Source organism: Lynx rufus, unplaced genomic scaffold, assembly GCF_022079265.1.
Source record: "Lynx rufus isolate CCGP_SWC_20201006 ecotype Redwood Valley unplaced genomic scaffold, mLynRuf1.p SCAF_8, whole genome shotgun sequence".
In the NCBI taxonomy this organism is placed as follows: domain Eukaryota; kingdom Metazoa; phylum Chordata; class Mammalia; order Carnivora; family Felidae; genus Lynx; species Lynx rufus.
Genome location: NW_025814896.1, coordinates 12,338,431 through 12,363,594, shown reverse-complemented (window position 1 = coordinate 12,363,594; position 25,164 = coordinate 12,338,431). Strand labels below are relative to the sequence as shown.

The window sequence follows — 25,164 nt, the reverse complement described above, 5'->3', positions numbered from 1 at the left end:
GAGGAAGAGGAGGAGGAGGAAGAGAAGGAGGAAGAGGAGGAGGAGGAGGGGACCTCTGGGCTGCGAACGAGGGGGCCGGGCCCTGATGCTCTGCCGGCGCCTCCGCCCTCAGGCCCGGCAGGGGCGGGTGGACGGACTGGTGTCGCCTCAGCTCCCCACGGCGGCGGGGCCGGCGGGCTCGGGCGGGCGCGGCTGAGGGGAGGGGACTGAGGAGGGCGGGTTAACAGCGCCCAGGGCCGTCGCAGGCCTGAGCCCGCCCCGGAGGAGGGGGAACCCGCCGGGTGGCTTGGTGCGTGTGAAGCGCGACATGGCGGCGAGGCCGACGAGCCCTTGTGGCCCGGAGTGTACCGGGAAGGGGGCGGGGCTAGGGCGGCCTTGACAACCATAAGATAGCCTTCGCCCCGGCGACTCCGAGACTACATTTCCCAGAGAGCCCCGCGTGGCGCGGGAGGGAACGGGAAGTGCCACCGGCACAGTGCGCAGGCGCGAGAGCCTCCTCTGGTTATATAAGAGAGGTCTAGGGCGTTTCTCGTTCCTTTGCGTCTGTGGCCCTGGTTCTTCTGTCTTGTGTTGGGTCGTACCTCATCCGACCCATCCGATGAAGTCTGGGCCCGGAAACTCGGGTTTGCTACTGTGTGTGGTGAGTGGAGATCCTGTTGTTTTCTCTTCGAGATCTCTGTTCCTCCTTTTTCCTCTTTGCTGTCGCCCCTGCCCGGTCTCTCTCTACTGACCTTAAATGGGCCTTAAGGCTTTGAGGAGACGAGTTTAAACTGGGAAAAATCCGCGCCTGCCTGCGGACCTGAGGAGTCCTTGGCTGGTGTAAATGATGACTTCGCTTTTTTCCCCATCAGATCGACAATGGTGATGTCTTTGAACACTTGCCAGTTAGTTCTGATACACCAGCCTCACGAGGCCCGGCCATGTTCTTTTCCAACCGTGGGAAGGATGGCGATTGATGCCCCTTTTTTGGTTCGCAGGTTAGCGCGATCAGAGGGTACCGAATGGATCTTGGAGGAGGGAGGCACTCGCTGCTGGGCCTCCAAGAGACCCCCACATAGACGTCTCCAGCCTTCGGTCTCCTAACTTGGGGTAAGCATAGGTCTCCTGGCCTATTGTAGGAAATGCGTGCTGTGGGGAGCCTTTTCACCTGCTAAGCAGACTTGGGGGGAAAGAAATGAAGATTTTAATTTTTGACAGAGCGTGAGTGGGGGAGGAGCAACAGAGAAGACAGGATCTGAAGCGGGCTCCGCGCCCATTGCAGTGAGCCCCATGCAGGACTGGAACTCACAAACTGTGAGTCGTGACCTGAGCCAAAGTAGGATGCTCAATGGACTGAGCCACCCAGGTCCCTCTCTCTGTCTTAATGTTTATTTTGAGAGAGCATTCCCCTGAGTGCAGAGCCGGATGAGCGACTTGATCTCATGAATTGTAAGATCATGGCCTGAGCAGAAATCAGGAGTTAAGAGGCTCAACTGACTGAGCCACCCAGACGATCCAAGGAATGATCTCTTTAAGGTGAATAGATGCTAATTTTTTAAGGCTTATTTTGAGAGTACGTGGGAGCGGAGGTGAGACCAAGAGAGAGGGGGTAAGAGAATCCTGACTGAGCCACCCCGGGGCCCCTAGCTCATTGTTAAATGCCTTAGTGCTCCTGAAAGCACATTTTTGGGTCCCATTCCTTCACATGTGATGTGGGTTTTTTGGTTTTCGTTTTTGTGATACACCGTTGTGTGCACTTAGATTTCCAAGTGGATGGATAACACGATCATGGGGCAGCCTGGTGCGGTGGAGGCCGAGGCTGTGTGTGCTGGTGGTAAAAGGGTTCACCTAAGGCAGAACAAGGGAGATGGAATACACTGCAAGGGAGAGACTGGCAGGAGGCAGTGCGGGGGTGGGGGTGTAGTTACGAGAGACTTTAAAATTCTAAGTAGTCTCTACACCCTTTGTGTAGCTTGGATTTCCGACTCCAAGATCGAGTCACATGCTCTACCAACCCAGCCAGCCAGATCGATGCCCCACGTAAGGATTTTTTTTTTTTATTTTTAAAGAAAAGCGGGGGCGCCTGGGTGGCGCAGTCGGTTAAGCTTCTGACTTCAGCCAGGTCACGATCTCACGGTCCGTCAGTTCGAGCCCCGCGTCAGGCTCTGGGCCGATGGCTCGGAGCCTGGAGCCTGTTTCCGATTCTGTGTCTCCCTCTCTCTCTGCCCCTCCCCCGTTCATGCTCTGTCTTTGTCTGTCCCAAAAATAAATAAAAACGTTGAAAAAAAAAATTAAAAGAAAAAAAAAAGAAAAGCGAAGTGTGTTGACCTAGACGCTCAAGCTAATCTTGCACTGTGTACCCTTTAAATTCACTTGAGTCCAGGAATGACCTCTTGAGGGCAGGACTTAACTGGGGGGACAGATTTTTCTTAAAACTTGCAGTCCCAGAGTGTTTCTGTAAGTACACCCTCAGAAAGCAGGGGTGTCTATCTTAGTTGTTACTGCCAACAGAATACAGGTGTGCTCAAACGTTGACTATGCAGGTGTTAGAAGTAGATCAAGCAAATATTCCTTGTTCAGTCCTTTTTCTGTGAGAACAAGAGCTCCCTACTGGCATATATGATGACTGAACTTTTTTCCCCAACAGATCGACCATGTTGATCTAACTTTTCCAAGCCAGTTTTTGTCTGATATGCCAGTTGGAGCAGCTCCTCTATTCCCCACACCCTTGGGCATCTAGCTGATTGAGACCTCCTGGTTTTTTTTCATCTCAGATTTACTGTTGGCAGAAAGCAGGCTTCCAAGTGGACCAGGAGTGGGAAGTGATGTCCACGTGGCTGAGTAGACACAGGATCTGGAGAAGGGAGAGGTAGTAACTGCTTTTCTTTTAAATTGTAAGTGATCTCTACACCCAGCATGCAGCTCAAACTCAGGACACTGAAATCAAGAGTTGCATACTCTTCCAACTAAGCCATCCAGGCACCCCTACTTTCACTTTAATTTTAAATGTGGGGATTGTCCTCCTCATGTTCTGTTCTAACTCAAATTTGGTCATTGCAGCTGATGACATAACTTTTTTCCCCATCAGATCGACCCTGTTGATCTAACTGAACCATTAGCCAGTGTTTTGTCTGATGCTTTGGCCCCAGAGATAACTTCTATCTCTATCCTTCTATGTGGGTTTTGTTTTTAGTGGGGTTTGAGCTTGCTCTGCTTTTTTTCCTCCCAGGAATTGGGTCCTTTATCTTGGTTTTATCTGCTAACTTCTTACAGGTCCCGAGCCCTGTGAGGCACAGGGCAGTAAGTCGATTGATGTAGACTGATCTGCTTGTTTCAAGTCTGTCCCATAACAGGTGAGGTTTCTGCAAATGGCATTATTTGTCAGTCCCCTTGTAAGAAGGTTAAATGTGCTCCCCCCCCCCCAATAGTGGTGTTGCATTTGCCCGCTAGGGAATAACCTAGGAACCCATTTCCCAAGTGGGAGGGGAGAATTGAGGAAGACTGTTAACCTATTGGTACTGCTAGGTCTTGGAAGAAGGGAAAAAATGAAGTTAATTCTGTCTGTCTTGGCAGAAAATACAAAAAAGCAGGAAGCTCCAGGTCATGTTTCAATTGGGATTCTTTTTTGTAAGAAAATCCTTGCTACATGGACCTCCTCTTGAACATGGCAGCTTGCTTCTAGAATGTTTGGTACTTATTTGTACATCCACCTAGTTCCTGAAGTCTTAACCAGATGTCTCATCCTAAACAAGGAGCATTTTATATCAGAATTACATGTCAGTATTTTGATTGTAATCTTTTTTTTTTTTTTTTTTTTTTTTTTTTTTTAAGGATTTTCTCAACTGGAGTTTGAATACAAGCCTCGAAAAAGATTGGCCTTGACCTTGTGCTTTTCTGAGAAAGGATAATTAATAGTTCTGGATGAATCAGTCTCACAGGGCTTTTGTGTAACCTGAAGACTGTCTAAGGGCCTGTGTGCATTTTGAAGAATAAAGAATTATTGTTGAACTGTGGTAAAATTTCTAACTTGTATCTTCCCAATCTGGAGTAAGAAAATAAAATTCTTCAAGTAAAAGTGCTCTTATAGTTGGTTAACAGATAAACCTTGAACCCAGGGGTAATTAACAAAATGTCTACAGGGGTCAAACTCCAGGGTCAGAGCAAATGGAGGGCAGATCCCAAACTTGGACAAGTAGATTCTTTGCTTTATAAGTGACTTAATGAGATTAGTAAATGGGATTGGGGCTATACTTGATTTGGAAAATACCAGACTGGCCAATTTTCCTTCTCCTTTGTCTCCTCCTAGTGTTTCTTCCCCTTGCCCAATAATTGTAACAAATGTCCTAAGAGTCTAACCTGAGAAAGATGGCATTCCACACTGGGCCATTTATATTGTGCCTTATAAACTAGCTCTTGGTATTGACTCCGGTGATCACCTCTCCTTGAGTGTGTTGGACCTAGTGATTCCAGTGACTAGAAAACCACAGAAGAGGGTAGGTCACGAGATTAGATTCCTGATTTGCTAATTCTCTGGCTAGTTCCCTTCATATCTGTCTTCGGCTTGCTTGCTTTGTTGAAGCAAGCTCTCCTGTGAAACATCTATGCAACAAGGTGGACTCCAGCCACGGACTGAATTGGGGAGCAGATCCTTCCCCAGACAAATTCTAAGATTAAGTCCCTGAATTCAGCCAGCTGACCTTCCTGAATTTCTTGTCAGCACATTAGAAACTGGTCCCCAAGCTACATTTCCAGACTTGTGTTCCCCTTCCTGTATTCAATTTAAACTTCAAAAGCTGAACTGATCCCTCCCCACTGCCCCTCCCACAGTCCTATCCCAGGTATTGGCAACACCTTCAGTCTAGTTGCTCAGGCTGAAAACCTTGGGAATTAACCCTTGACATTTCGCTTGTGTGAATCCTATTGGTTTCTGCCTTCAGATTACATCTGAAGTTTGCCCCTCTTACCATCTGTTTGTGTCACTGCTGATTCAAACCATCCTCCAAGCTTTCATTACTGTCCTTTCTACTACCACTCCCCCTTAAGATCTGTTACGCAGCTGGAGTGATCTTGAAAACCAAAGAATCACTCCACGTCCAGCGTCCCCACCTCACGCAGAGTAGAAGCCAGTCAGCAGCCCGCACCATCTTCCTTGATTTCTGACCTCCCATCCCTTTGTCTCAGCCATCAAACTTCCTTCCACTTGAGGATCACTCCTATTTCAAAATATTTGGACTTGATGTTCCCTCCGCCTGGAGTGACCAATCCTAGCCTCTTCGTATCTTTGCCTGGTTCACTCCCTTGTCTCAATCAGCTGTTTATTCAGTGTCACCCTCTCTGGGGACCTATCTAAAATAATCTGTTCCCTTTCTATTCCTTTACCCTGTATTTTATTTTCATATTACTACTGCCTAATAAATAGTACCTATGCATATGTGACATTTTTAATATATAGTGTGTGTATATATATATGATCTAGTATGTGTGTGTGTGTGTGTATATATATATGTATATATACATAGTATGTGTATATAGTGTATTGTCAGTGTTCCCTCACCCCCGCCCCTATTAAACCAGAACTCCATGTAAGTAGCAACTTTCCCTTTGTAGCCCCTCCACAGCAAGTGGCACAGTCCCTGGCATGTGGTAGGCCACTCACTAAGTATTTGTTAAATGAAAGAATGAATCACACACTTCACCTTTTGGCTGGACTGTGCTAAAGCACTTGACATGCACACTTTGTTACTCATCACAACAGCCCAGTGAGGAGAAAACTGGCATGATTCTTACCCCAATTGTACAGGTGGGGGAGTGACACTCAGAGTCAGTTCCCCAGCTCTATACAAGAGACAGAATTGGGTCACCAACTGATGTGTTTGATTCCAAAGCGCCCCTCCTTTTTCCTCTCCAACTTATTGCCTTCTACTAGAACAGGAGGGTTTTCTGTTCTTATCCTCTGCAGTTTCCAGACCTATTCCTTGCATATAGTAGGTGCTCAATAAGGCAAAAATGGCCAAATGATTCCTTTGGTCATTGAATTATCACTCACAAACTGGCAGCATGAAGACATAATCCATTCCATAAGTATTGAGTACCTACCATGTGCCAGGCTCTGTTCTAGGTGTGAGAATATAAATAGTGTGTGTGTGTGGGGGGGGGGTTATTGCCAATGTGGAAAATGAACTTGCCAATGGAGGAAAAAAGAATAAAAAATAATAGTATGTTGGGGTGCCTGTGTGGCTTAGTTGGTTGAACTCGGTTTCAGCTCAGGTCACGATCTTGTGGTTCGTGGGATGGAGCCCTGTGTCGGGGTCTGCTAACAGTGTGGAGCCTGTCTTTCTCCCCACCTCTCTGCCCCACCCTCGCTCATTCTCGCCCTCTCAAAGTAAAAAATTAAAAAAAAATAGTAGCCTGTTATTTAATGATGAATACAATAGAGAAAACCCATTACAGTGGGGAAAAGGGATAAGAATGGAAATGTCAAGGTGGACATTTGGGTACAGAGCTGAACTAGATCAGAGGGTAAGTTGTGTGAATATCAGTGGGATAGTACATTGCAGGCCAGTGCAAAGGCCTTGAGGCAAAAACATGCCTGTTGGTTGCTGTGTTGAGAGTAGAAAGGAGGCCAGTGTGGCTTTGAGTGGAAAATTGGAAGGTCTGGTCATTGTGGACTCGTTTTCCTACCTGGTAATAATGACTGTGGCTGAATAACATCCATCCCTTTGGGCAGGGATGCCCTTGTGCTTTCCAGGTCACCACAGGTCTCACCATGGTCTGCTTCCCTCTTAGGTACCGGCCCCTGCAGTAATAATCATAGTAACCACGGCTAACATTTACTGAGCCCTCACTATGTGTTAATTACAGTTCTTTACATGTAATAAAATATTCTTCCAACAACCCTGTGAGGCAGGCTGTGTTATTAACCTCATTTGACAATTGAAGGAATGGTCTCAGGTGAAACAACTTGCCCAAGGTCAACACAGCTGGTAAGAGTGGCAGAGCCAGGATTCGAGCCCTGTCCGTCTGGCTCTTAAGTGCAGCCAATAGCTCGTATGCCGCCTAATGGATGTAGGAAAGAGTCAATTTTTGGCTCTTAAAAGTTCAAATGCTTTTGCTGGGTTTCCTTGTTGGAAGAAGTGGCCCCAAATGCCTGCCAGGTAGGGACCAAAGAAGCTCCTGAGAGATCTCCCACCCACCTTGTTTCTTGGGTTTGCTGTCACTGCTTCCCTGAGCTCCAGGGCCAATGGTAGGTCTCGGATACCCGAATTCTGCATCCTGTCTCCCTAGCTTCAGTCCCACCAAACAGTTGATGCTTCAGTCTTATTTTACTTCTTTGTCCTAGCAGAGGGGTCTGGCAAATAACTTCACCTCTACAAGCCTCAGTTTCCTCATGTGTGAAATAGGGGTTCATAACAATATCTACTTCCAATAATTTGTAAGGTTCACTAAACTCATGTCTGCAAAGCATTTAGCCCAAGGCCTGGAAAATAGTAGGGACGCAATACATATCTAGTGAATAAACAAATCTTCCTGCCACACTCAGATGGGAGGAGGTCTGTGTTAGGGTACTATAGGGATAAATGTGTTCATTGAGTGCTTATCATGTGTGATATTTTGTTAATTATTATTTAATCTATATCCCAACCCTGCTTGTTATTACCCCATTTTATTTTTATTTTTACTATCCCATTTTAAAGACAGGAAAACTGAGGCTCAGGGAGGTTTACCAGCTTACTTGAGGTTACACACCTTGGGAGTGACAGCTAGGATTTGAACTCCATCCTGGGCCCCTAATTTCTATGCTCTACTCTCTTGCAAGGGCTTTTGCTTGAGACCCTCACTAGCTGCATTAATGGAATCACAAGCATTTCTGGGAGGCTGTGGGGAAAGATAAGGACCCACAGATCATCTTGCAGAATTCCAGCAAGGAGATGGTATTGTCTCCCCCACACCTCACTTTTTGTTGTCCAGGAACAGAGCAATTTTATAACTGGTTCTGAGTCTGGGACTAGTCCTGACCCCTGGCATACAGCCTGTGACTTCTACCAATCTCCCATCTATAAAATGGGTATAACATTACCTTCCTCTTCAGAATCTGTGAGGATCAAATGAGATAATGTCAAAATGCTTAGTATAGCCTTGGCACAGGTTAAGTGTTCAATTAGTTATAACCATCTTCACCCAAGTAAAAAGGAATAAACTTGTGATACAGGTAACAATTTGGATGAATCCCAAGATATGCGTGCGGAGTGAGGGAAACTAGCCTCAAATGGTTACATACTGCATGATTCTATTTATTTGATATTCTTGGAAAGAAAAAACTACAGTGATGGGGAACAGTGGTTGCCAGAGTTAGGATGAGTAGGGGATGTGAATATAAAGGAATAGCACAAGGAAGTTTTGGGGTATCCTTATTGTGGTGGTGGTAACATGACTTTATACATTTTTTAAAGTTTATTTATTCTGAGTGGGTGGGGGGCAGGGAGTGGCAGAGAGAGGGAGAGAGAGAGAATACCAAGCAGGTTCTGCACTGTCATTGTGGAGCTGATGCAGGGCTTGAACTCAGTGAAACCATGACCTGAGCCAAAATTGAGTCAAAACCAGTTGCCCCTATACATATGTCAAAGTTTGTAGAACTGTGCACCAGAAGAAAAACTAAAGTCAACCTTATTGTATGATAATATTAAAAAATATTAACAACAGGGGCACCTGGGTGGCTCAGTCAGTTAAGCATCTGACTCTTGATTTCGACTCAGGTAATGATCTCATGGTTCGTGAGTTTGAGCCCCGAATCAGGCTCTTTGCTGTCGGCATGGAGCCTGCTTCAGATCCTCTGTCCCTCTCTCTCTCTCTGTCCCATTCCTGCTCCCACATGCATGAGTGTTCTCCCTCCCTCTCAAAATAAATAAACATTAAAAATATATATATTAACAAAAAACATGGGCTGTAGACTTGCATTTCTTGGGTTTGGATCATAGCTCTGCCCTTTATTAACCATGCAGCTTTGAGCAAATGATTCACATCTCTGAGCCTCAGTTTCTTCATTTGCAAAGTAGGAACATGGATGGTATCCAGCCTTTGGGGATCTTTCGAGGCATAAAAGAACACATAACTCTGCTTGGAACATGGAAAGAACTTCTCACACGCTTGTTATTTTTTAGTTTCTTTTAATCTTCCTCTTTTCTCCTAGATTTTGTCTACCTCATTTCTAATTATGGCTACACAATTGCCAGGGAAGATGGAGAGGGGTGCCTTCCAGGACTTGCAACTCCAGCCTGTGTCTCTAGGCGGCACTGTGGGCACATATTTCTCCAACTGGTGGGAGCAAAGCCTCCACCCTTGTGCTGGGAAGAAGGAAGATGGCCTGGTAGTGGCCTTGCAGATGGGCGAGCTTTTCAGATCGTGCAGGTAGCACTTCTGGGGTCGAGTGCAGCAGCGAAGCCTGAGAAAGGGCACATTCCCCAGGCCTGAAACGTGGGCTACTAATGGTGCCACCACTAGACCCATGCAACAAACCAGCCAGAAACAAGTGTACCCACAATCCCTTCAATCTAACACATCAGTGATCAGTTTTCACTTTCCCACGTTCCCTTCTGTCCCCATTATGTTATCATAAGAGGGTGGCTAGTAGCAGCACGGCTGGAGCTTCCCATTCTTAAAGGCAGCCAGAAATCCTTAAACTGTTCTCAACCGATTCCAATTTTACTAACTGCGAAGACTTAGAAAATGCACATGTATGGGCCTCAGATGTTCAGGAGGCTGCCAGTTTGAGCCTGTGTCCACAGGCTTGGTTTGGGCTGTGTCCCTTCAGGACCGCCCTCATCATTCCTGAGCCCGATAAAGCACCTGATGCCCTGTTAAATGTGAATTTCAGATAAATAACAAATAATCTTTTAGTGTAAGTGCATCCCATGCAATATTTGGGACACAGTTAAAATTGTTCGTTGTTTATCTGAAATTCACACTTGACTGGGCATTCTGTATTTTTTTTTTGAACTTTATGTATTTATTTTGAGAGAGCAAGAGAGAGCTAGAGCACATGCACAGGGGAGGGGCAGAGAGAGAGGGAAACAGAGAATCCCAAGCAGTTTCCGCACTGTCAGTGAAGATCCTGATGTGAGGCATCATCCCATGAACCTGTGAGATCATGACCTGAGCCGAAATCAAGAGTCAGTGGCTTAACCGACTGAGCTACCCAGGAGCCCCAGGCATTCCATATTTCTATTTGCTGAATCTGTCAACCTAATTCCTTGGGGGCACCTGGCTTGGGAACATGGCATCTACTCTTTAAGATGAAGATTTGATGGACTTTGTATGTTCCGAGTAACTCATTTCTCCGTCAACTTGGGTATTTTCCTTCAAGATTGTCTGGTGTGGGTGGGAGGGGGTGGGAATTGGGTTTTTCGGGTTTTCCCAACAGTTTCTAAACTGGCTTCAAAGCCTGGGTGGATGGAATTGGCAGGCCCCGTGGCCCACCCATTGGACGGGTCCCCCAATCAATTCCTCCCAAGTTCCCAATGTTAATTAATTGCTGGTCTATTTAGAAGGTGACTGTCTTTTCTTTTATCTGTTAGTCATGGCAGAAACAGACCATCTTGGGCTTATTTATATCTGTGGCTTTTTTAAAAAGAGAGAAAAGGAGGAATCTGGATCCTCTCACTTGGCAGGCTCATTTAAACAAATGGTCCTTTTGCTAAAACAGACCTGTACCACGGGGCCACAGTTTGCAGATGGGAAGGCTTGGGTTGGGGGTGGTCCTAGCAGGTGAGAGCTTTTCTTTTTTCTCTCCGATGTTAAAGTGGCAGTTGGTGCCGTCTGGAGTTCTGACATCAATTTTGGCTCTGCCTAGGTTGACCCGATGATTTTACAGCAAGAGGAGCTATGTACGGAGTGGGGTGGTATTTGTCATAGTACCTGATGCATAGAGAGCATACCTCTCTCTAAGCCCCATTACTCCCTACTCAAGTCATTCTTGTCATGACCATCACCTGTAATTGTCATTTATTGAAATGTCCTGCCGGGCTCCACACATGTTATAATTTATCCCCTACCTCAATTCTACAAAGGAGGTAATATTATCATCCCGACTTTATGGATGAGAAGATGGAGCTTTCTCCATTTTCTCCAGAGAGGGGGAGTGATTTACCTAAGCCAAACAGGTAGTTAATGGCTCTGCCAAGGTCTTCCCTTGCCTCCTCACCCTAGTCTACCTTGCTCAGTGCTCCTGGAGCATGGACAGCCAGAGCCCGTGCTGGGAGCTTCAATAGGAGATTGGAAGGGGGAGTGGTAATTGAAGTTGAGCTGGCCATTCCCCTGGCCTCACCCTGCAGGGTGCTTCTCCATCTAACTCTTCTTCCGGGTTATGGTAGCTTCTCCTCCCCTGGCTCCTTCACCCCCATAGGGGGTGCCCCCTTCTATTTCCAGCTCCAGCGTTCCTCACTAGCCCTGGTGGTTTCCTTATATTCTGCACACACACTTGCGGTATTCTCTAAATAGAGTCTGCCGGAATTGTTCTCTTTCCAAGGGGCTATGACTGGTACAGAGGCAGAGCTGGGATTTGAACCCAAGGACTCCAAAATAACCTCTTTGCCAGTGGTCTCCCAGAGATCCTTGCAGATTGCTCCTTCCAGGCACCATGTCTGCCTTTGGCACAGACCATAATCTGCTCTCATTTCTAGCATTTTCCCACAACAATTGCAGGCAATGTTGTTAAATGTACTTTCTATGCCTGCCAGTGTAATGACCCTATTAAAAACATACACACAAACTGATGCTAGTTTTATATGATGTGTTTTGAGGAGCGAGCTCCTAGTGAATACTTGCACTCCCTCCCCCAGGTGCTTGATTAGAATCATTTCAGGACCAAATCATTGAGCTGAGCCAAAGAGGCAACAAGAAGGATAATTATCCGTCAGTTTCTGCCCTAAAATAGCTCACAGCCAAGTCACCAACTCCCTGGTTAATTTTTCAAGCTAGACTATCATGGGGGATAAAACCAAACATGTGGTTTCCAAATCCTATCCTCACATTTGGAAACAGGGACACACACACACACACACACACACAACACACGAATTAAAACCATATATGTTAATCAACACCCAGAAAACAAATAATTCAATTAAAAAATGGGCAGAAGACATTAACAGACCTCTCTCTAAAGAACACATCCAGATGGCCAATGGATACAAGATGCTCAACATCACTCATCATCAGGGAAATACAAATCAAAACTACAATGAGGTATCACCTCACACTTGTCAGAATGGCTGAAATCAACAATACAAGAAATAACAGGTGTTGGGAGAGGATGTGGAGAAAGGAGAACCCTCTTGCATTGTTGGTGGGAAGGCAAACTAGTGCACCCACTGTGGAAAACAGCATGGAGGTTCCTCAAAAAGTTAAAAATGATCCAGTAATCATACTACAGTGTACCCCAAAATACAAAAACATGAATTCAAAGGAATATATGCACTCTATGTTTATTGCAGTATTATTTACAGTAGCCAAATTAGGAAACAGCCCAAGTGTCCATTCCACTGATTGATTAATAGATAAAGAAGGTATATATATATATATATATATATATATATATATATATAATTTGGCTACTGTAAATAATACTGTATATATACATATATATATATACATATATACAATGGAATATTATCCAGCCACAAATAAGAATGAAATCTTGCCATTTGCAACAACACGGATGGAGCTAGAGAATATAATGCTAAGTAAAATAAGTCAGTCAGAGAAAGACAAATACCATACGATTTCACTCATATGTGGAATTTAAGAAACAAAAGAGCAAAGGAAAAAAAAGAGAGAGAGAGACAAACCAAGAAACAGGCTCTTAACTATAGAGAACAAACTGATGGTTACCAGAGGGGAGGGGGGGATGGGTGAAATAAGTGATGGGGATTAAAGAGTAGATTTATGATGAGCACTGAGTAATGCATAGAATTGTTGAATCGGGGGCGCCTGGCTGGCTCACTCAGTAGAGTGCAACTCTTGATATCAGGGTTGTGAGTTCAAGTCCCATGTTGGGTGTGGAGCTTACCTTAAAAAAAAAAAAAAAGGATGCCTGGGTAGCTCAGTTGGTTAAGCGGCTGACTTGGGCTCAGGTCATGATCTCGCAGTTTGTGGGTTCGAGCCCCACGTTGGGCTCCGTGCTGACAGCTCGGAGCTTGGAGCCTGCTTCGGGTTATGTGTCTCCCTCTCTCTCTGCCTCTCCCCCTTTTGTGCTCTGTTTCTCTCTCTCTCTCTCTCTCTCTCTCTCTCAAAAATAAACATTAAAAAAAAAGAATTGTTGAATTGCTATATTGTACACCTGAAGCTAATATACACTATGTTAACTATGCTGGAATTAAAAAATTAATAAAAAACATATATTAGAGTTCAGGTGGGATATATACTCAAATATATTCTTATTAAAGGGGCATCTGTGTGGCTCAGTTGGTTAAATGTTTGACTCTTGATTTTGGCTCAGGTCATGATCTCACAATTTGTGTGTTCGAGCCCTGCATCAGGCTTTTTTTTTTTTAAATGTTTTTATATTTTTGAGAGAGAGAGAGAGAGAGAGAGAGAGAGAGAGTGGGGGAGGGGCAGAGAGAAAGGGAGGCACAGAATCCCAAGCAGGCTCCAGGCTCTGAGCTGTTAGCACAGAGCCCGACGCAGGGCTTGAACTCATGAACTGTGAGATCATGACCTGAGCTGAAGTCAGAGGCTTAACCCACTGAGCCACCCAGGAGCCCCCTTGCATCAGGCTTTTGACAGCACAGAGACTGCTTGGGATTCTCTCTCCTTCTCTCTCTGCCCCTCCCCACCTCAAAATAAATAAACATTAAAAAATATTTATTATGAACTATGATAACATGCAACAACCTAGACTGATCTCAAGGGTATTATGCTTATTGACAAAAGTCAATTTCAAAAGATTGCATATGTATGATCATTTATATTACATTCTTGAAATGACCAAATTACAGAGGTGGAGAACAGATTAGTGGTTGCCTGGGTATAGGGACTGGGAAGAGGAGTGTAATCCCAAGTGGATACCACAATGGAATTCCTTTGTATCTTGTTTGTGGTGGTTACATGAATATATGAATCTATTTATCACGGAATAAAAACATATAGAATAATACTTGTGTACACACATACACAAATAAAGATACAAAAAAAAATGGTGACAACAGAATGAGGTCTGTGGTCTAGTTAAACGTATTGTAACAAAGTTGATTCCCTCATTTTTATATCCTACTACAATTATACAGGATAGCACTCTTGGGGGAAGTTAGGTGAAGGATACATGATAGTCTATGTACTATCTTGCAGCTTCCTGTGAGTCTATAATTATGTCAAAATAAAAAGTTTAGGGGCCCCTGGGTGGTTCAGACAGTTAAGTGCCCAACTTTGGCTCAGGTCATGATCTTGCAGTTCATGAGTTCGAGCCCCGAGTTGGGCTCTGTGCTGACAGCTCAGAGCCTGGAGCCTCCTTCAGATTCTGCATCTCCTTCTCTCTCTGCCCCTCCCCATTTGCACTCTGTCTCTCTCTCTCAAAAGTAAATAAACATTAACAAAAAAAATGTTTTTAAATAAAAAGTTAAAAAAAAACCTTTCATTGTTATCAGAGCAGAATAAGGGCATTATAGAAAGCCATAAATGTAGAACAAAAATAAATAAAAAACTATTATGTAACTCAGAAACTCCACTGTTAAACCTTATTGTATATCTTTCTAGATCTTTTATGTACTTGTACATACTATATGTATTTGGGGGGGGCTATTTTAAAGAGGATAATATTTTAGAGCAGTTTTTGGTTTACAACAAAATTGAGAGGAAAATGCAGAGATATCCCATATGCCCTCTGCCCCCACTCATGCACAGCCTCTCATGCACCTACACCGACACATCATAATCACCTAAAGTCTGTAGTTTACTTTAGAGTTCTCTGTTGGTGTTGTACATTCTATGCGTTTGGACAAAAGTGTAATGACATACAGTTGACTCTTGAACAACATGGGTTTGAACTGCCTGATCAGCTTATACATGAATTTTTTACAGTATGGTACTGCAAATGTATTTTCTCTTCTTTATGATTTTCTTTTATTTATTAAGAGATGTACTTTATTTATTTTGAGAGAGAGAGAAACAGAGAGAGCATGAGTGGGGGAGGGGCAAAGAGAGAGGGGGAGAGAGAGAGAGAGAGAGAGAGAGAGAGAGAGAGAGAGAGAAAATTCTAAGGAGGCTCTGCGCTGACACAGTGCAGAGCCCAACACAGGGCTCGAACTCACGAACCGTGAGATGATGCCCTGAGCCGAAATCAAGAGTCAGACCCTTAACTGACTGAGCCAACCAGGTGCCTCAATTTTCTTACTTTTTTTTTAAATTTACTTTTAAGTGATCACTACACCCAACATGGGCTTGAACTTACAACCCCGAGATCAAGAGTTGCAAGCTCCACTGGCTGAGCAAGCCATGGTTTTCTTATGATTTTTAAAAAATGTTTATTTATTTATTTTTGAGAGCAAATGTGAGTGGGCAAGGGGCACAGAGAGAGGGAGACAGAGAATCTCAAGCAGGCTCCCCACTGTCAGCACAGAGCCCAATGTGGGCTTCGAACTCATGAACTGTGAGATCATGACCTGAGTTGAAACTAAGAGTTGGATGCTTAACTGACTGAGACACCCAGGTGCCCCTCTTATGATTTTCTTTTTTTTTTAATTTATTTTGAGAGACAGAGAGAGACAGAGACAGAGAGAGAGAGAGAGAGAGAGAGAGAGAGAGAATCTTAAGCAGGCTCCACACTGTCAGTGCAGAGCCTGATTTAGGGCTTGAATCCGTGAACTGTGAGATCGTGAGAGCTGAAATCAAGAGTCTGACACTTAACTGAGCCACCCAGGCACCCCATCTTATGATTTTCTTAATAATATTTTCTTTTCTTTATCTTACTTTATTGTAAGAATACATATATAATACATATACAAAGTAAGTGCCAATCAATTGTTTTATTAGTAAGGCTTCTGGTTCACACAGGCTATTAGTAGTTCAGTTTTGGGGGAGTCAAAAGTTACCCAGAGATTTACGACTGTGCAGAGGGTCAGTGCCCCTATCCCCTGCATTTTTCAAGGGTTGACTGTATGTCCAACATTATTGTATCATACAGAGTATTTTCACTAAAAATCCTCTGTGCTCTGCCTATCCACCTCTCTCCTCAGCCCACCGCTTGCAACCACTGATCTTTTCATTGTGTCCATATTTTTACCTTTGCCAGAATGTCATATAATTAGAATCATACAGTATGCTACATACATATAGTTAGTATCATCCAGCAATGTTTTGAGATGGGCTTCTTTGGCTTAGCAATATACATTCAAAGTTCCCTCCATGTCTTTTCGTGGCTTGAGAGCTCATTTCTTTTTGGCAGTGAAAAATATGCCACTGTCTGGGTGTACCACAGTTTAGCAATTCATCAACTGAGTGACATCTTGGGTGCTTTCAAGCTTTGCCAATTATGAATAAAACTGCTATAAACATCCTTGTGCAGGTCTTTGTGTGAACGTAAGTTTTCAACTCCTTTGGGTCTTTGCAGGCAGAGCCTGTCTCCCACAATAGAGAGAAATGAAGCCAGGCACCTGCCTTCCAAGCCTCCCTGGCAGCTGAAGCATGTAGTCTAGTTCTGACCAATGAGTCACAAAGGAAGCTCAGCTAGAGGGCTCCTGTAGGCAGTGCCACGGCATCTTTTCATATGATTATCAGCAATGACGTGGTTTCATGCAACGATCAGTTGGGGGAGGTGGCCCGTAGAAGGGTGCAGAAAATCCAAAGCCTGTGTGCTGCTGATAGTTAGAGCAGTGCTTCTCAGACCCGACTGTGGACATCTTGTGAAAATGCAGATTCTGGCTCAGTAAGTCTGTGGTGGGGCCCAAGAGTCTGCATTTCTCGAAGTAAAGTTAATTCGTGTATCAGGACCCCCTACAAGAATGGAGGCTGTCCTACTGGCCCAGCCCAGGTCACGAATCCGGCCCGAAGCCAGCCTGCACTTACAGGAAGCACCTGTCAAGAAATCTAACACGCACCAGCCATATCCTTCAACTCTGCTTTAGTTAGCTTACCACACCCTAGAAATAGGACCTCCTAGCCCATCACCCTTCTGTTTCGAGTTGCCATTGCCTTTTCTAAGCTCTATAAAACTCGAGCTTGCCCCTAATCCCTTAGGAACAGTGCCCCGCTGCTTGCACTGTTTCCCTTTGAATAAAGGGCATTAGACATCATTTGAAACCAACAAGCTTCCCGGGGATGCCAATGCTGCTGATTGTTGGACCACAAATTGAACAGCAGGGTATCACATGCTTTTGACCACAAATCAGAGAGAACCCAATTATATGTGACTGAAACCAAAAGGAAAGACATTCCTGAGAAGGTCGTATAAGATTGGTCGACCCTGTAGTTCAGCAGTCTCTTCGAGGACTCAGGCTCTCTCCCCCTTCCTCTCCCCTACCCTGCTTGGTTTGTGTTTAGTCCTCAGGCTTGTTGTTTCAAGGTCATGAGGCAGCTCCAGGGGCCATGCCCAGACGCTGCTGGACTTTCAAAAGAAGAGAGCATCCCCTTCCATGCATCTCTCCATCGGTGAAAAAATATTACCTAGGACCCACACCCCCACACCCCCACCCTCATCCCAGGGCTAGGGATTTGCACAATCCAGGGGTACCGTTTTAACAGACTACCTGAGTGCATCCCGGAAGCGCTGGGAAGTCTTCTCCTCGTGCCCGTTGGCCAGAAGTGTGTAATGTGTTCAAGCCTAAACCCGGATGGCAAGGGGAGAATTCCTGTGCTTGGCTTAGACCTGTAGCTCTCAAAGGAAGGCACTTAGAGCAGTAGCATCAGCATCACCTGGGAAACTTGTTAGAAATGCAAATTCTTGGCTCCACTCCAGACCTACTGAGTTAGAAAGTGTAGGAGTAAAAGGCCCAGCAATAATTTCACAGGGTCCCCACGTGTTTCTGTTGCTGGGTCAGCCCTGGCTGCACATTAAAGTCATCTGGGGGGACGCTTAAACATCCTGCTAGATAAAACACAGGATAATGTTTCCCTCTGGAGGCGGGCTGGAGTATAGACCTGGAAGGAGTGTGAGCAACTTGTCCTGATTTTCCCCGGGACTCTCTGTTTTGCTACTGAGAGTCCCATGTCCCGGAAAAACCCCTCAGTCCTGGACAAACTGGGACGGCCCATCACCCTACCTTGAAGGGACAAAATGGAACTTTGTGGGGTGCTCTGGGAAATGTTATGTTATTATCCGGGTGGTTATGTGGGTATGTACACGTGTGTAAAAAATACTAAGCTATTCGCCTGAAGTTAGTGTATTTTACTAAATGTATGTTATACCATAAAAAATAGTGATGTCCAGGCCGTATTCCAGATCAACCGAATCGAAATTTCAGCAAAGGATCCTAGGTATTGGTATTACGGGAAACTCTCTTCAGGTGTTTCTAATGCCCAGCCAGGGCTGAGAACTAATGTGTTTAAATCACCAGAGATCTTGTTGAAACGGAAATTCTGGCTCAGTAAATCTGAGATGGGGCCTGAGATTCTGCTTTTCCAACAAGCTCCCAGGTGATGCCGAGGCTGGGCTGTGCTCTGGGTAGTGAGGGCCAAGTTGATTAAAAGCTTATCTTCTCGGGGCGCCTGGCTGGCTCACTCGGAAGAGCAAGGGACTCTTGATCTCTGGGTTGTGAGTTCGAGTCCCACGTTGGGTGCAGAGATTACTAACAATAAATAAAAACTTAAAAAAGATTGGAGGGCATTCCCCTGAAACATCTTGGTGCTAGTTATGGAGGAGGGAAAAAAGTTGCGGGGGAGAGATGGACCAGCTGTGGGGTGCAGAACTCTTGTGGTGTAAAGGAACCAATGTTTAGGGTAAAGTTAGAATAGAAGGGCCCCGTGGGCAACCACACAAACACAGAAGCTCAGACAACTGTTCCCAACCACTGACATGCCAACACGTCCATATTTGCCTGAGTCCTGAACCTAGCAAGTCAGGGCCAAGAACCCCAGCCTGGGTTCAGCTGGCTTGTCCTAAAGTCACCCAGGAACCTATCCCTCTGGAGACGCCAAGTGCGGCAGCCAGAGGTGCTCTGTCCTTCTGCCCCGCAGACTCCATGGAGACCTGACATGGGACTGCCAATTGATTTAATTATCCAGATGGGAAGTTGGCAGGGGGAGCCCAGTCCTGGGCAGAGATTAATGACTCCATTATCTTCCTGGGCAATCATCCTGTCCAGGCCCCAGTCTGGAATGTAGATATTAGGTGTAAATAAAGTCCTGTTCTGAGGAGCACATTTTTCATTGTCTCCAGATGGGAACTTGCCCTCAGAAACCCTTGGCTCAAATCCAGCAGGTGACTTTGTTTGGCAGAATGACCTCGTCCATTTGGGGTCACCTGGGTGGCTCAGTTGGTCAAGCCTCTGATTTCAGCTCAGGGCATCATCTCCCAATCTGTGGGTTCGAGCCCCACGTCAGGCTCTGTGCTGACAGCTCAGAGCCTAGAGCCTGCTTCACATTGTGTGTTTCTCTATCTGCCCCTTCTCCAGTTGTGCTCTTTCTCTCTCTCAAAAGTGAATAAATAAACATTTTTTTAAAAAGATAATAATAAATTGTTATTTTAAGCCTGCATATTCTGGGGTGGTTCATTATGCAACAATAGATAATTGAGGCAGGGGTGAAGGGAGACTGAGCAGCCTTCCTGCCCCCACCCAGAGCACAGTGCCCTGCAGCCCAGACCCGTGGGGAGAGGGGTGCCACCCCTCAGCTGGACAGCTCATTGCATTCTGATGGGTCCCTCTCTCCCTGCTACGAGGTGAATCAGCTTCTCTCTGTGCACACAAATGTGGCATCTGCCAAGAGCCCCACAGCCCCCAGGACCCTCACAAAAGGGCAGCATGGGAGGTTTCCTGGGAACTGGGTCACCAGTTACTTGGATGCTTCAAACCCGGCAGGACAGAGAGAAGCCACATAGGGGGGGGGGGGACTGAAAACTAAAGGAAGTTGCTGGTCCTCGTCATGGGGCATGCTCGGGGACATGCCATGGTCAGGAGTGGCTGCTTGCCCCCACTTGACCCTTATATCAACAGAGATTGCCTCTCTTTCTCTCTCTCTGCCTCTCTTTCTTGGTAGTGAAAACGTTTGTAAATCAATATTCTATATTATATCAATATTATATATAATATGCATATTATATATCTCTTATTATATGTGTAATTAAAATCCACCACCCCTTCCCACCCTTCCCACCCCCACTCAGTTCTCTAGAGGCAATCACTTTTTTCCCCACATTTATTTGAATAGGTAATATAGGCATGAGGTAAACACTTCCAAAAATACCACTTGGCTCCTCTCCCCAAACGCAACCATTCTTACCAATTTATTACATCCCCTTCCAGAGATATGCTTTGCATATGTCAGCCTATAATATAAATATACTTTAACAACAGAAATGGTGACCTGTTACATTGCTATGCACCTTGCTTTTTGCCTCACAGTGAATCTCGAAGATCTAACACATAAGTACATCAACAACTGCTTTATTAACTTAGGAGACTGTACAATATCCCCTGATAGGGATGGATCATGATAGATTTAACCAGCCCCTACTCAGGGACAGTGAGAGTGACGCCAACTTTTTGACATTACAATGAAGTAGCAAAGAACCTTGTTCTAATGTTTCCCTGCACATGAGTGCCTCTATCTGTAAGGATTCCTGAGTCAAAAGTATGTGCTCTTATAGTGTTGGTAGCTAATGACAAACTGTCCTCCAAAAAGATTGTATGGATGTACTTGCCCACCACCTTCGTACTCAAGGGTTCCTTTCTTCTCACCCTCCTCAATTCTATTTAAATAAAAACCAACCTTTCAGACCTTTGCTGGTGTCTCCGTACTTTGATATTTGCAGTGTCTTATTAGGAGAGCATCTTCATATGTTTAGTTGGCATGACAACCACTTCTAACCTTTATAGCTATTTCTTCTGGTTGTTATTTCCATATAGCTAAATAATGTACTTATGTGGACATTTGTTGATTTATCAGTTTAGACATTATCTATTGATTTTTGCCCCAATACATGAGGATTTAGTTCACTTATAGTATCCCTGTATGTCCTTTGTCTTTGTGCCCTTCCTTCCTCCTCCCTTTATTTATGAAAAATATTACTGACTTCCCACTTTTCTTTTGGGGGTGCCTGGGTAGCTCAGTCAGTTAAGCGTCTGACTTTGGCTCAGGTCATGGTCTCGGGGCTCTTGAGTTCAAGCCCTGTGTCAGCCTCTGTGCTGACAGCTCAGAGCTTGGAGCCTGCTTGGGATTCTGTGTCTCTGTCTCTCTCTGCCCCTCCCCTGCTCACACTCAGTCTGTCTGTCTCTCTCTCAAAAATAAATAAACATTAAAAATTTTATTAAAATAGACTTCCATTTGTTAGAGAAGTTTTAGATTCACAGTACAATTGAACAAAAAGCACAGAGTTCCCATATAGCTCCTGCTCCCCACCCAGATTCCACCACTATCAACATCCCCCACCAAAGTGGTACATTTGTTACAATCATGAACCTACATGGACACATCATTATCACCCAAGTCCATAGTTTACATTATGGTTCAGTCTTGGTATTAGCAGTAGATTCTATGGGTTTTGACAGTGAATAATGACTTGTATCCACTGTTATAGTATCATACAGAACAGAATAGTTTTACTGTCTAATGATCTTTCATTGCTCCTTTTCCCCAACCCTGGAAACCATTGATATTTTTACTGTCTCCATGGTTTTGACTTTTCTAAATGTCATATAATTGGAATCATGCAGTATGTAGCCTTTTCAGATTGGCTTCTTTTACTCAGTAACATGCCTTTAAATTTCCTCCATGTCTTTTCATGGCTTGATAGCTCATTTCTTTTTAGTGCTGAATAATATTCCATTGTCTGGATGTACCACAGTTTATTTATCCATTCACCTACTGAAGGATATCTTGGGTGCTTCCAAGTTTCGACAATTATGAATGAAGCTGCCATAAACATCCATGTGAAGGTTTTTGAATGACATAAGCTTTCAACTCATTTGGGTAAATAACTCATTTGGGTCAATACCAAGGAGTGCAATTTACTGGATCGTATGCTAAGACTATACTTAGTTTTCTAAGAAACCGCTAAACTGTCTCCCAAAGTGGCTGTGCCATTTTGCATTCCTACCAGTGGTAATGAGAGTTCCTGTGGCTCGACATCCTCGTCAGCATTTGGTGTGGTCAGTGTTTTGAATTTTAGCCACCCTAATAGGTATATAGTGGTATCTCATTGTTGTTTTAATTTGCAATTTCCTAATGACACATGATGTTGAGTATCTTTTCATATACTTACTTGCAATCCATATATCTTCTTCTGTGGGGTGTCTGTTTAGATCTTTTGCCCATTTTTATTTTTATTTTTTTATTTAAATTTTTTAAATGTTTATTTATTTTGAGAGAGAGTGAGCGAGTGAACAGGGGAGGGGCAGAGAGAGAGGGAGACACAGAATCTGAAACAGCCTCCAGGCTCTGAGCTGTCAGCACAGAGACAGACAGGACCCGAGATATCGACCTGAGCCGAAGTGGGACGCTTACCAGACTGAGCCACCCAGGCGCCCCTACCTTTTCTTTAAAAAAAAGAAATTATAAACATTTTAAATGTTTACACCCTTTTTTACATTTTATTTTTTAGTTTAATTAAAAAAAATTTTTGAGAGACAGTGTGAGCATAGGAGGGGCAGAGGGAGAGGCAGAGGGAGAGATTCCTAAGCAGGCTCCACGGCCAAGGTGGAGCCCAATACAGGGCTGGGTCTCATGACTATGAGACCATGACCTGAGCGGAAATCAAGAGTCCAAGGCTTAACTGACTGAACTATCCAGGCACCCCCAGATAATTCTTCTTTACCAGATGTGTCTTTTGCAAATTTTTTTCTTCCAGTCTACAGCTTGTCTTCTCATCCTCTTGAGTGACATGGTTTTGTTAAAAAAACAAAAAAACAAAAAAACAACTATTTTAAGTTTTAAAAGTGAATCTATTCAAAGAAAAATATTGGTAGGGATATAGCAAAAAATAAAGGTACATCCAAGGGACCCAGGTTTGGACAATCCTGACGACACTCCTGAAGTACGTAACACAGCCTGGCTCCCAGGCTCCTTTCCTGGCCATTACTATGCCTACGATTATGATTAGTGGCTATTACCGTCATCACTATAACAATACACAGCACTATCGTCATCTCTTACAACACACTGCTTTGACGAGCCTCTACTCCCTCTATCTCCCTGGAAACTGGGGGCCGTGGGGCCCCCTTGCGAAGTTGTTGAGGTTATTACCTTTATCTTGGTTCCACTAGCTGTGCAAAGTTTGGATCGGACCAATGGGCGACGGGCATCAGCTCCTTGACAGGTGGGAGGTGGGTCTGGGGACGGGTCGGGCCCGTAGCCTCCGCCCCAAGACGGGGCGGGCCAGGTGGGGTCAGTCCCCGCCGGCGTCCGTGTTCGGTCCCCAGCCTGAGCCCGGCCCTGGCCTTGCGCAGCGCGACGCGGGTCCTGCCCCTGGCGCTCGCCCTGACGGTGGTGGCCCGGGTGTCCTGGGCCCGGGGGCCGTCGGGCGCGCTCTGGCCCCGGGCGGGGCCGCGCCGCGCTGGGCCGCTGCTGTCCCGGCCGCGATCCGACCTGCGTCGCCCGCGGGCCCCCGCGCTGCTTCTGCGACCAGGCGTGCGGTGCGGTGCGGGACTGCCGCGCGGACTGCGCGCGTGTCCGCCCAGGTGCGCCAGGAGGGGCCCGCGGGGCCACGGGCGCGGAGGGGAGCAGGATTAAGGGGTGCGGCGGCGGCAGGAAGGAGGCCGCCCACGGAGGGGCCCTGGGCACAGAGAAGCGCGCGAGCAAGGCGCGAGGGGGGCTCCCGCGCGCAGGACGCAGCAGGGAAGAGTGGGCTGTGCGGCTGCGGGCGGACCGAGATGCGTGCGGCGTGGACAGGGTTGCGCGAGTCTCGGGGGCCGAATGCAGAAGGACGCGTGGAGAGTTAAGGGCTGTTTGGGAGGTGGGGGCGCAAGGACCGCGCGCGGGTCCAGGGGGGCGGCACGAGGGTGGGGTGCCTCGTGGAAGAGGGGCGCTCGCCAGGCACGGGTGGGGGCGTAGAGCACCGAACGGAAATGGGCGGGTCGGGGCACACAGGGCTGCGAGAGAGGAGGGGGCGCGTGAGGTCAGAGGGGCTCGGAAAGCAGCGAGGGGTGCGAGGGGTGCGGGGGAGGGAAGGGCGCTTGGATTGGGGTAGGGTGGCCAGATCTGGCAAATTCAAATACAGGACGCCCATTTAGACTCAAATTTTAGATAAAAAATCGTTTTCAGTCTAAGTATATCCTAAATATTGCATGGGCCATATTGATGTTAAAAAGAGGTTGTTTTTCTGAAATTCGAATCTAACTGGGCGTCCCGGATTTTATCTGGCAACGCTGGATGGGGCAAGGATAGAGGGTCACGGATGGGGTGCGGCCGGGGAGCGGACCGGGAGTTCACAAGGCACAGGGAGAAGGTGATGAGAACCGAGGGGGGCGATGAAACCTGGAGGGAGCTGGGAGTGGAGGGACCCGGGGCTGGGTGGTCTGGGAAGGGCGGAGGAACTGCGGGTGTGGGGTGTGGCGGGGAGCAGGTTAAAATTTGGGTAGGCCGGCGGAGGCAGAGGGACCTGATCCATAAGTAGGTAACACAGGCCTGTGGCCGCCAGACCAAGATCCAAACACGCCCTCTAATAAAGACCCTGCCAGAGTGTTATCCACTAGGCTTGGAAGTTAGGGGCTGCCTTTTTATTTTATTTTGTTTTTTAAAGTAAGCTCTAAGCCCAAAGTGGGGCTTGAACTCATGACCTGGAGATCAAGAGTCCCATGCTTCACTGACTGAACCAGCCACGTGCCCCAGGGTCTGCTTCTGAGATCGTAATGGGAGGACTCTGCCTTTTTCATATTCTGGAAGGAAATTTTTCACAGCCACTGGAGACAAAAATCTAAATTGTGGCACCCTGTAAAGTGATGCCATCCAACTTTCCTTTGTCAGGGAGAAAAGCTGGTGGACTCTTCCACCCTGAGACATCAGTGGGGCTTCTTTCAGGAAATTTACATTTAACAGAGGGGACGATTT

General features: G+C 45.9%; 1 long non-coding RNA gene and 3 other non-coding genes across 6 annotated transcripts; all 4 read left to right on the top strand.

The window, feature by feature from the left end:
* Positions 1-26: 26 nt before the first annotated feature.
* Positions 27-4,054, top strand: LOC124503732 (uncharacterized). Of its 3 annotated transcripts, XR_006960254.1 has the most exons (6): positions 27-640; positions 978-1,089; positions 1,952-2,019; positions 2,754-2,848; positions 3,253-3,332; positions 3,811-4,054. It is a non-coding gene; the product is annotated as an uncharacterized LOC124503732 (long non-coding RNA). The 3 variants fall into 3 exon arrangements; XR_006960255.1 differs by lacking the exon at positions 1,952-2,019 and having other exon boundaries at positions 31-640; positions 2,754-2,873; XR_006960253.1 differs by lacking the exon at positions 1,952-2,019 and having other exon boundaries at positions 35-640.
* On the top strand, positions 814-904 carry LOC124504490 (small nucleolar SNORD12/SNORD106). Its single transcript, XR_006960463.1, has one exon. It is a non-coding gene; the product is annotated as a small nucleolar SNORD12/SNORD106 (small nucleolar RNA).
* LOC124504491 (small nucleolar SNORD12/SNORD106) lies at positions 2,589-2,679 on the top strand. The gene has a single exon (XR_006960464.1). It is a non-coding gene; the product is annotated as a small nucleolar SNORD12/SNORD106 (small nucleolar RNA).
* On the top strand, positions 3,030-3,123 carry LOC124504492 (small nucleolar SNORD12/SNORD106). Its single transcript, XR_006960465.1, has one exon. It is a non-coding gene; the product is annotated as a small nucleolar SNORD12/SNORD106 (small nucleolar RNA).
* Positions 4,055-25,164: the final 21,110 nt, after the last annotated feature.